This window comes from Tupaia chinensis, unplaced genomic scaffold (genome assembly GCF_000334495.1).
Source record: "Tupaia chinensis unplaced genomic scaffold, TupChi_1.0 Scaffold139079_1, whole genome shotgun sequence".
NCBI classification, from domain to species: Eukaryota; Metazoa; Chordata; class Mammalia; order Scandentia; family Tupaiidae; genus Tupaia; species Tupaia belangeri.
Genome location: NW_006198969.1, coordinates 55904 through 68598, shown reverse-complemented (window position 1 = coordinate 68598; position 12695 = coordinate 55904). Strand labels below are relative to the sequence as shown.

Sequence of the window (12695 nt, the reverse complement as noted above, 5' to 3'; positions counted from 1 at the left end):
TGAAGAAAGGGAACTGGTATAAGAATTAAAAATTTTTACAGAAGCAGAGCCCAGATACGTAGGAAAAAGAAGTACATCTCTGAAATGTATGATGATTTCTGATATAGAGCCACAGCATCTCCTTTTAAGCCTTCGATTCCTTTGACTATGTGTTCTGGTTTGAAAGAGCACACTATAGAAAGACAATCCAAAATCAAAGACATTGATTTTGATTTATTAAAGCTAAAACTGCTTTCCTTGAAATTAAAAAAAAATACTTCAAAGAAACAAACACACAAACAAACAAACAAAAATTACCTACTTAATGACTTCAGTAAGCTATATAGCTTCAGCTAGGTGCTACATTATAGTATGTTCATTCTACTCACCAAATTTTATGTCTAAAGTCAGACATGTGTTCATAGATATGTTTATTTCAGCTGCACTTACTATTGAAAGAATTTAGTTTAAGTAAGATATTTTGTGAATCAATAAACTGAGAAACAAACAAAAACTAAGAAAAAAAGAAATCAACTGTAGAAACCAGAGACAGTGTGGGAGGATGATGAGAAATGGCAGAGGGGAGAGGTAGGGAATCATGGGGGGGAGGGAGGGGGGGAGCAGCAAAATATATAAGAAACAAGAAATAGAAAATTATTGGTTGATGATAACATGAATGGTAATATCTTTGAGCCAATATATAGTGTATTCTGGATGGGAAAACTCATTTTGTATGGTGAAATGATATACAGTGAATAAATGTAAAATAAATACATTAAAAGACAAAAAAAAAAAGACATCACCTTCAGATAACAACCATATTATTCTGTAGTAGGGCCTTCTGGGAAAAGCTTTCATGATGTAGAGGCAATTTGGTAGAGGTACCATTTCAGTGTGCAAGGTTATAACATGAAACATGGCATAAGAAGGGCAGTGAAAGCAAATTCAGCCAGATAATGATTTTTGTCACATGGATGCTGGATAGATTCCACAAGATGTGTGAAATAATGGAGTGCTAAAATGGGTTTTTGCTGCAGTTTCACTACAAACTCAGGTGCTATTGCACAGGTCAGACTTGGTGAAAAGAAGCATATAATGGTTGAGTTGATAAAAGTATGCATTTTCTTTCCTATATCCAATAGAAGATAAATACAGAAAGTCGTCTAGTATCAACGTTACAGCTATAGTGAAAAGTATTTCGACTCTGAGCATATTTTGAGAAAGCCAATCTTCCTAATCTTCCAATTCACCTCTCATCCAGACTTATTTTTTCTAACTCATAAAACAACCAGGCAGCCCATTGGTGACTGATCATAAATTGTGCTGATTAAGACCTTGGAACATTTTCTTTCCTGGCAATGTGAACAAGGCCTACAACTCAAAGTGTTAGATTGCATATTTCTCTCCTATATGGTCTTTTAAGGTGATCTCTGAACATGGCTGCCCACTTCCGGGCTTTGACACTTTACCATGTGTAGAAAATCTAAATTTTTCATACTTTGTCAATTGTTCATTTGTTTTTATAGTTATTATTTACATTTAATTACCATACATCTTTACAGATCACAAAATAGTTTCTTCCCATCACAAATACAGAGCATATCAGTCAAGACAGAGACATCATCATGTATATTATCATTAGCAAATAATTTTTCATTTTTGTGTCAATGAAATATTTTTGCTTTGTGTATCTTTTTGTTTCCTGAGGTGTGGATTGCTGTCTGATCAGTGTTATCACATTAAGCATACAAGGAAGTGAGCCTCCTGAATATTTCACTTTTTGCATGCTTTTGTGCTTATTCTAGACTGCTCATGGCCCCTTCTGTATACATTATATTTGACAATGTGATTTCCTTAAGATAAAATTTTTACAATTAATTAGACAAATTGGTTAGGAATTATAGTATACCGTAAAGTTTCTTAAAAAGTGATTTCTAAAATCAATTTTTTTTTTGGAGAGGTTTTTGCTATAGGGTGCATGTGCTCACCAGAAAGACAGAGAGAGACAGAGAAATAGAAACTGAGACATCACCCACCAGGGGGAATGGCCACACCACAATCCCTTCTTCATTCTCCTCTCGGGATCTTGGGCACTCACGCACACACACCCGGCGTGAGTTTAAGCAACCGGGTCCAGGACTTGAACCGCAGTCTACTACATGGGACTCCAGAGATGTAGCCATTACACTAATTGCTGGTCCCCAAATCAAAATTTTTTTAGGATGGATTCACTGACACACTATCTAGGGCATGTTGCTTAATTTTTCTTCAATATAAATCTATTTTTAATGGTTATAAGAATAATAAATAATTCACATAGATTTTGCATTATATAATACAATTGCACATTTTATAACAGCAGCATGAACAGCACTTAGTGTACAACCAGTGGGTGTAAATTCTTCTTCAAAAGACCCCAATACACATTAAATACACACAGATCTACACCACATGCATTTTTAAATAACCTGCAATAAATAACCAATAATAATGGAGAAAGAATATATCTAGAATAGAACAATAATGAAACACTAATTAAGTACTAATTAAAATTCATGGGATGAGGTTAATTAAATGAAACTACCAATAAATTAAAGAGGATCAATATAGCAATGAAAAGAATGAAATAGAAAATGGTAATTAATTTATTTAAAGTCACTACATTTACTAGTAATAAAATACATGCAAATTAAAGTTTAATTTGGGATGATGTGGGGTTTTTTTTTTTGGTGAAGGGTGGGGAGACAAGTTTTTTGACACAGGGCATGTGCACTCGCCAGAAAGAGAGAGACAGACAAACAGAGAGCAAGAAATCACACACACACACACACACACACACACACACACACACCCTGCCGGGAGGATGGCTATGATGCAATCCCTTCTCCTTCATTCTCCTCTCGGGATCTTGGCACACATGCACATGTACCTGGCATGAGTTTAAGCCACCAGGTCCAGGACTCGAACTGCAGTTGACTAAAATGGTCTACCAGCGACATAGCCATTATGCCAACTGCTGGTCCCCCATATGATAATGTTTTATACTCCTCAAGCTAGGAAACTGTTACTATCCTGGCAATATTTTAAGTATAATTAGGGTATAAAATAGTAAGAACTCTTCTACATTTTTGAAGGATTTATAAACTGGCATAGCTAGTTTGGAGAGCAATTTGGTAGTATCTGCTATTGAAAGTTTTATGTAAGTCATAAGACAATGATTACACTCCTCAGCAAAGTCCCAAGGAACTCACATCCATATGAGCATACATGTGTAAAACTGTTTATCTGATTATTGCTCCTAAAAGTAACATTTTTAGAATGGGAACTATGTGAGTAAAATCTTACTCCTGCAAGTATGTAAAAATATGGCAATAAGAAGGAAATGATTGCGTATTGTCAAAGCTAATGTGGGACATCGTTCTCTCTCTGGGTAGTAGATACCCAAGCTGGAGGATGTGATTAAAGAGTGGTATTCACAGACCTTGCCAGTTCTATTGTTATAATTTTATTTACTCACTGGGTTTTGGATACATAGTCATTTGTTGTATTATTAATAGCTGCAGGTCATCTTTTATTGTGCAAAACATTTTAATGAAAAGAAAGGAATACGACTCTGAGAAAGAAATATAGGATGGTAAAACATAACCTACAAAAATTTAGAAGCTACTCTTTAGGTGTTCACAAAAGAAAGGAAACAATGAATACCAAATATGCTGCATAAATGTTTCCTGTGATTGTTATATATTCCACAGACAGTAGAAAACGTGCTCAACTAAATCTGAAATGAAGCTTTTCTTCAACTTTCCTGTCACCTTTCAAACATGTTTTTCCTCAAGTTTTGGCCATAGGGCACCTGTTCTCGCCAGAGACACAGAGACGGTGAAAGGGAAAGTGAGAAATAACCCCGTAGAAGGAATAGCCACACCACAATCCTTTCTCCATTATATTCCTGGGATTTTGGACATGCAGAGACAGGTGCCCACTGTGATTTTCAAGGCACTGGGTGCAGGACACAAACGTCTGCCATGTGGGAATTCAGTGCCTTAACAACATACCATCTGCTGGCCCACTTTTCAGCTTCTTAAGCTCAAGATAGTACCTATCAATTCTCAAGTGACAAAAATTATTTTATAAGTCAATATTATTATGCCAAAGACACACTAACAGTTTTTATTATGTAAGATAAATTAGACCAATTTTTAAATTACTAGTGTCATATAAAGCTCCTGTCGTGTGTGTGTGTATGAATATATATACATTTATTTCCTCAAGTCAGAAATATATTGACTCACCCAGAATAAAAGATTTCATTCTTTAATAAAAAAGCATCATTTATGTTGAAAAATCTTTCAATCTTTTTGTAAGACTATCTTATTGGAAGATAATGTGAGCTTTTTGCTTACATTTGAATTTAGTTATAAAATTTTACTATAATCTTTTCAATCATTTACCACTTTATTTTTTAAAGAATTATTTATTTAATTTAATTTATTCATTCTTTTTTTTTTTAATTTGGCTAGAGAGAGACACAGAGAAAGAGAGAGAGGGAAAGTGAGAAAGGAAGCCACCTGGTTCGGGACTCGAACTATGGTTGGCCATGTGGACGTGTCCAGCACCTTAATCACCATGCCACATGCTGGTCCCATCACTTACCACTTTAAATAATCAAATATGTTAGTAGAACATAGGACAATTTTATTTTTTCATCTAACATTTTAATCACCTAGCTATTTAAAAATAAAATTAGCTGTACTCAGAACTTGAATTATTTAGCTTAAAAAAGTACTTATTTTTCCTACTTCCTAGCACATATTGGGACTCTTAATAGACAAATATCCAATGGATGAAAGATCTTATGTGAAATCGGGGAAAGAGATTTTTCCATTAATTTTGACATATATTGCAAGCAGATCCATTAACACTTCAAGGGACTATTAGTGATTATAGATGCTTTTTATGTTCTAATTACTCTCAGTTGTGATGTATTACTCTCAATACATTCTCATTATAGAAATTTGTATTTTACATGTTTATTTCTTTACAACATCTTCCTTTTATTGAGAGAGAGAGATTTTTGCTATAGGACATGTGTGCCCACCAGTGAGACAGAGAGGGACAGAGAGACAGAAAGCAAGAAATCATGCCCCCCCCCCCAGGAGAGAGGCAGAAAGCAAGAAATCATGCCCCCCCCCCAGAGGAGATGGCCACACTGCAGTCTCTTCTCCTCTATTCTTATCTTGGGCACACACATACACATGCCCTGCATGAGTTTTAAGCTACCGAGTCCTGGCCTCGAACCATGGTCAACTATGTGAAAGTCCAGCAATGTAACCATTATGCCATCTGCTGGTCCCTATGTTTATTTCTAACAAAATTTTAGTTATTTTTACTAATTGACTGACGGTAATGTGAATTGTTTAAAATTAGTGAGAATTCTGGAAAACAGACTTAGAGCTGAGTATTTGTTTGAAGCGGGGAGATTAATGTCTCTGTATTGACTGACATGCATGGCATTCCCTTTTGAAAAAGCAATGTAATACACTGTAAAGTTATATGTAATCCAATGTAATATAAAGAAGATTATGATGATAATAAAAAATAAAAAATTTAAAAAAAATTTTTAAAAATTTCATTGTACTTAGAACCCTAAATCATATGTTATTAGGAAAATTTTTTAACTTAAAAATAATCTCACTTTCTGTTTTCAGTTATTACCCGATATGTACTTATATGTACTGTATACAATTATTAGTACTCTTTTTGTGGGGAAAAAAAAAGTCCAGCTATTATTAGAATCATACTCTTCAAGGCAGAATTTTCCTATTCTTGGAACAATCTTTGCAATCATAGAAGATAAAGCTACTTTTCCTTATTTCGGATCTAAGAAAGTCAAGCAAGTGTGCAAATTATGACTTTCTGAAATAATGTCAGACATGTGTCAGTTACCGTAACACAAGTATTTTGTTCAGAAGCCAATAATAAATTTGCTTAGCAACATGTCAATTAGACTTAGCCAATAATATCAGCTGTTGACTCCACATTATGGTGGTTGCTTATTTGGAGCAAATATACATGTTGGGTATGTATTTTTTTATTTTTAGATATTTTTACTATAGGGCAGATGTGCTCGAAAGAGAGAAATCACCTCCGGGGGAAATGACCACACCACAATCCCTTCACCTCCAGTCTCCTCTGAGGATTTTGGGTACGTGCACACACATTCCCAACGTGAGTTTTAAGCCACCAGGTTCAGGACTCTACACCACCGTCAGCCATGTGGGAGTCCAACAACGTAATCATTATACCATATGCTGGTCCTAAAATAACAATTCATGTCCTTCTGTCTCTTTGGTAAACTCTCTCTCAGAGAGAAAAAAAAAAAAAGAATTCTATTTCTGTGTCATTTACAAATGGCATTCATTATTTTAATATAAATAATGATCATTGGATAATGTAACAAAAAGTATATGGAAACTGCTATTGTTAAAGAACCTGAACTGGGCCAGCTTTGACCTGGTAGTTAAGGAGACTGGGTCCTCATGATCCTAGTCCCTGATCCTGCAGTTAGAAAAAACATGCTGACCACATGTGTGTATGTGCCCCAAATCCTAAAAAGAGGAAGAAACGGAGAAGAGATATTTTGGTGTGATCATGCCCACAGGGCATGCATGCTTTCTCTCTCTCTCTTTCTCCCTCTCTCTCTTGTCTCCCTCTGTCAAAATTCTTAAAAAAAAAAAACTCTGGGGACCAGCAGTTAGCATAATGGCTATGTCGCTGGACTCCCATGTGGTCAAGCGTGGTTCAAGTCCCGGACTCAGTGACTTAAAACTCACGCTGGGCGTGGATGCATGCATGCCCAAAATCCCTAGAGGAGAAAGGAGGAGAAGGGATTGTGGCATGGCCATCCCCCCTGGGGGGGGTGACTTCTCGCTTTCTGTTTCCCTGTCTGTCTGGCTTGCGCACGCACCCTATGGCAAAAACCTCTCCAGAAAAAAAAAAAAAAAACAGCTCTGTTCATAAATTATTTTGAATAAAATACTTCTTGCTAACTGATGCAAAAAGGAAACATTTCATTCTTTCACTTTGTCTTTATCCAAGCATGTTCAAGATAGAGGACATGTTTCTACTTGGACTTCACTACTTGGTTTTAATACGTACGATGTCTGATGTATTTTTCTATAAAATGTAACACATGATTTTTCTCATTAAGGACCATATTCATTCTAAGCATTCTCCAATGTAAAACCTTATCATGCATTAGTAATTAGAGGATTCTAGTAATGGACAGACGACAAATTAATGTAGCATCTGTCTATCTTTATGGCAGGCATTAAGTGACAGCTTAATTGCTGGCTAGTTTTATTATTCATTAAAGATAATTTCTGAAACCTTTTTACAGTCAAGACTATCATGAGCAGGATGTGCACAAAATCATATATGAGCAGTTTTTTTTTCTACCTGTAGTGATTACATAATTTCAATGTTCTTAAGAGCTAATCATAAATGCCATAAAAAAATTTTATTTTGTGTTAAGGTTGTCCATGTAAGCAATAATAGAATGATGCTTTACTGCTGAATTTGATGAAAATTAATGTGCTTTTATCCACATACTTATTTAAAGATAGCATTTTCAGTAATTTTACAAAATGAAAATTCATAACAGGAAAGAAGATGTGAAATTATGTCAATGCTAATACCCTGATTTTTGAAGATATCTCATAAGATGAATTTTTTAAAATGGATGGAAAGACTAGAGAATACTTCTCAACTGTATTCACAGAAATAAGAAAATTACGTTTTGAATAGATTTTACATTCATAAAGACTATGTATCATTCATTTGGGAATATTTGTTCTTAAATTATAACTAATGTGCTGTAACTCTTTTTTTTTTTAATTTCAAAAAGTCTACCAGAATAAAGCATACGTATTTTCTAAAAATAATTACTACAATGTTATTGTACTAATGTACAAAAATATGTATGTTAAAGAGTGAGCAAACTTTAAAGAGAAAATTGCATTAGCAATAAATTAATTTGAGAATTACAGAAGTATTATACAGGTATAAATAGAAACTAAATGTAATATAGATGTTACAATATTGTTTGGAATAGCATCCTTAATAACTAGTGTCATCCCACCATGTAAAACAATATCAAATCAACAGAAAAATAAAAAGAGTAGACATAAAAATGAAAGGGAAAAAATAGAACAACAAATATAACCCTTGGATTTAGAGTTTGGAGGATATGCTACAAATGGTAAATATTTATTTTTCTGGTTTCTTTTTTGTTGTTTGTGTTTGTTTGTTTGCTTGTTTATTGCTATAGGTCATATGTGCTCACCAGAGAGAGACAGAGAGAAAGGGAATGTGAAAAATCCCCCAGTAGGATGGTCATACCACAGTCCCTTCTCCTCCTTTTGGTATTTTGGGCACACATGCACAGTCACAGGTGTGTTTTATAAGACACCAGGCTCAGGACTTGAACTGCACAGTTGACCATGTGAAATCCAGCTGCCTTAACCACCATGCCATTTACTGGCCCTGGAAAATATATACTTTATATATCATATATTTTTTTCTTTCTTTTTTTAGCTTGCCAGAGAGGGTGCATACTCACCAAAGACAGAGAGGAGAGAGAGGAGGTGGAAAGCAACACTATGGCATAATCACACTGCAATCCCTCTCCTCCATTTCTCCATCCTGTTGGGCATTTGTACATGTACACACAGGCACTGGGTCTGCTTCTTAAGCCACCAGAAGTGAGATTTGAACTGCAAGGTTGGCCAGATGGGATCCAGCTCCCTTAATAACTAGGTTATGGAGCTGTCCCTCAGATATTTATGTATTAATGCAGGTATTCATTTTATTATTTTTTTAATTGCTAGAGTGTGCACACTCTCCAAAGAAAGGGAGAAAAAAAGCACCCCACAATAGGACTTAATCACAGCGCAATCCCTTTTCCTCCATCTCATCTGGATTTTACACATGCATGCACATAAACCAGGTGTGTTTTTTCACGCTGTTAAGGTTGGAATCAGATCACAACTGGCCATTCTGGATCCAGCTCCCTTAACCACTGTGCTATGGAGTCAGCTCCAATTTTACCTTTTGTATGAGCAAAAAATACATGGTTTTAAAGTGACAATTTTGTAGTAAAGGAAAATAAGAATACTATATTAAATCATTGTTGATGCAAAGCAGTGAATGAGCCAGTCTATTAACTAAAATAAATATAGCTTATTACGTATGAAGTAAACAACATAGTAACTTATGCAAATATGAAGGGCTCTCTTTTTTTTAAGAATTATTTATTTATTTAATTCCATTTTTTTTTTTTTTTTATTTGACCGAGAGAGAGAGAGAGAGAGAGAGAGAGAGAACCAGAAAGCAAGCCACCAGGTCCAGGACTTGAACCATGGTTGGCAATGTGGGGATCCAGAGCCCCTTATCCAGCACATTGCCTGCTGGACCCTGCTGTTTTAAGGATTTTATATTCTACTGCATTGTCAGAAAAGTCATAATGAATTTCTGCATAGAAAAACATAAATATTTTTGGACAGTCATAAAAAGCAATAAGACCCTAAGGTTTAATATGAAGTGGACAAAATGGAAGATTTATTATTAAGAGAAGGAAGTCAGACTATGAAAGAGAGGAGTTGTGTGTCTCCATTCAATATACACCAAACGTCTGCACTCTCTGGCCAAAACTGGAAGACTAGAAGGTATAAAGGCGGTGTTGGGGGGAAGGGAGGAAGGCAGCCACTATCGGTACTATACACAGTATAGGACAGAGTGGGAAGTGAGAAGCAGAAGGAAGGAATCAGAGGAAGAAGGAACACTTAAGAGACACAAAAATGTAAAGGTGTCTGTTGATAATGTGATGGTAATGTCTTGGATGGGAACTGACATGCACTGTATTCATGCTGGGGAAAATCATTATGTACGGTCTAAGGATGAACAATGATTAAATATAAATTTTTACCAATACTGAGATGTTGAAATCTGATGTATGTTTATCATTGATGAAAACAAAATAACTTTCAGACTGTAGATTAGGCAGGTAAAGGCAAATAATCAGATTTTTCTAAATGTATTCTATGTGAGAAGAGGAATCTGAATAGCTTTCTTACCTGGAGGCTGCATTGTTCTTTGATCTACTTCGATTCCGGGATCTGCCTCTACTTCCTTGACTAACTGGAAAGACAGCTGAAAATTATTACCAGGGTTTCTAGTTCAAGGGAAAGCTGCAGGCTTCAAGGGAACAAAGATGACAAGTTAGGTAAATGTTAGTGTGTCAATAGACAGATGGATTAATAAATGGTAATAAAAGCATGTAAATATGTCATTGGATTCTGGATCAGGGGCCCACTTAGCTAAGGGATGTTCCGAAAATATTTTTTAAGCCCTTCTCATTGCCTTAAATAGGTCAGGGCTGAATACCATATCCTAGTATCCTGATGACTTTCTTCCTCATACAAAAAATTCTCCATCAGTATTTTTACCTTGAAATGAATGGTTAGGCTTAAGTTCAAAGACAAAAATTGGAAGAAAAATCTGATGGCATAACTTTGACAATCCTGTATGGGTTGTCTGGAACTATCCAACAGAACGTTGTGCAGTGATGGGCCAGTCATGGTGGAGATGCGGTAGCATGCTGCCTCGCAATGCTGGATCACGTGGAAATCAGAGAGGCTGTTTCCAAGTCAATCTGTACATGCCAGGTGCACATATATGCCCATGATCCTATCTAGCTGGGAAGACTAGGCATAAGATAATGGTATGACACATGCATGAGACACTTTGGAGGGTATCTCTCTCTCTCTCTCTTACTTTCATGAAGACAAAAATAAATTAATTCTATGTTGATAGAAATAATCTACATTTGTACTACCCAGTAAGTATCCATGAGCTATGTGCGGCTTATCCAATTGAATAGTCAAATATGTGCTTTCATTTTATTTTAATTAAATAAAATTTAAATCTAAGCAGTTACAGTATCTAGTGACCACCATATTGGCCAATTCAAATCTTGAAACTTAAACATATATGTTTTTAGAGGTTTTTGCCTTAGGGCATGATTTTGGAAAGAGACAGAGACAGTGAGAGGGAAAGTGAGAAATCACCTTCCCTCTAGGGAGAATGGCCATGCTACAGTCTTTTCTCCTCCATTCTCCTCTCAGGACCTTGTGCATTCATGCACATGTGCCCAATGTGAGCTTCAAGCCACCAAGTCTGGGACTCAAACTGCAGTCAGTCATGTGGAAATTTAGTGACAGAACTGCTATGCCATCTGCTGGTCCCTTAAACATTTTAATGTAGTGGCAAGCATACATTATAACTCAGTTCAGTATACAATATTTAAACATAACTGAGATTTGCAATTTTATTAATTAAAAAGTATACTGTATCAGACAAATCTTTACATAATAAAAATTAGAAAGCTAAAAAATATATATACGAGGGGACCAGCAGTTAGCTAGTAATGGCTATGTCACTGGACTTCCATGTAGTTGACCGCGGTTTGTGTCCCTGACCCGGTGGCTTAAAACTCACGCCGGGTGCTTGTGCGTGCGTGCCCAAGATCCTGAGAGGAGAATGGAGGAGAAGGGATTGCGGCGTGGCCATCCCCCCTGGGGGGTGATTTCTTGCTTTCTGTCTCTCTCTGTCTGTCTGGTGAGCACATGCACCCTATGGCAAAAACCTCTCCAAAAAAAAAAAAAAAAATACATGAAACAACTGCCAAAGTCATTGACAAGGGGCCAGACAGTGCTGCCACAGTAAATTCCACACAAGTGGGAAGGTTTCAGGTTCATATCTGGAGAACTCCTCCCTGAGTATTTCATACACATCCGTGCCCATGATCCAGGGCTGGCTGAGGCTGGGGTACGGTATCACAGCATCCAGAACCTATTTGTAGGTGCTTTCTCTCTCTCTCATTCTCTGTCTCTTTCAATAATGGAAGAAATAAATATACCTAAAAAGAAAACCGTGGATGAATAACAGGGACAGGCAGGAACTATGAAAGTCAAAAATTTTGAAAGTCAAAATAGAGTCACTGAGAGGCCTCACATGACTCAGCAGCCTTACCCCTAGAGCCCACTCACTTACCGACCCTCTGTCCCCTTTGCGTCCCTTCTCGCACTGTTGTCTTCCGCAGGCAGTTTCCACTGAGGAAAAGGATCTATCCAATACCCACTATTCAGAACCTCCACCCTTTGGACCCCTTTGCTGATACAAATAAGGATGATGGCCTGCTTGCTGTAGGCACTGAGGATTATATCCCTATAAGAATTCAACAGGGAAACAGCCGCAAGACCTGTCCAAGGGAAGCGCTGATGATTATGATAAAAAGAAAATAGTGAAGGCATTTACGAAGAAATCTGCCTGCAATGGTCTTGCAGTTGAGCCCCCAGAATATGGCGAAGGAATTTACCTACAGAGTGACCCGTACAAGAACACACGCCAATTCGAGGCAGAGATCAGACTGGCTAAGGACCATCAGCTGAAGGTTCCTGGGTTTTAAATGCTTGTGGCAAATTGAAATGTAAGTGAGGATTTCCTTGGAGTGAATAGAATTTCCCTTCTGGGGAAAAAAAAAAAAAAAAAAGATTTCCCTTCTGTCCCTTGTCACAAGTTTAAAAACTACACAGCTTGTATAATGTAACCATTTGGGGGGTCCACATTTAATTAACATGGACTATTGGACACTCTTT

General features: G+C 36.5%; 1 pseudogene; it reads left to right on the top strand.

Annotated features, from left to right (window-relative positions):
• The window catches only part of LOC106736357 (eukaryotic translation initiation factor 1 pseudogene), a 44543-nt pseudogene extending 32038 nt beyond the window's left edge, over nt 1-12505 (top strand).
• Nucleotides 12506-12695: the final 190 nt, after the last annotated feature.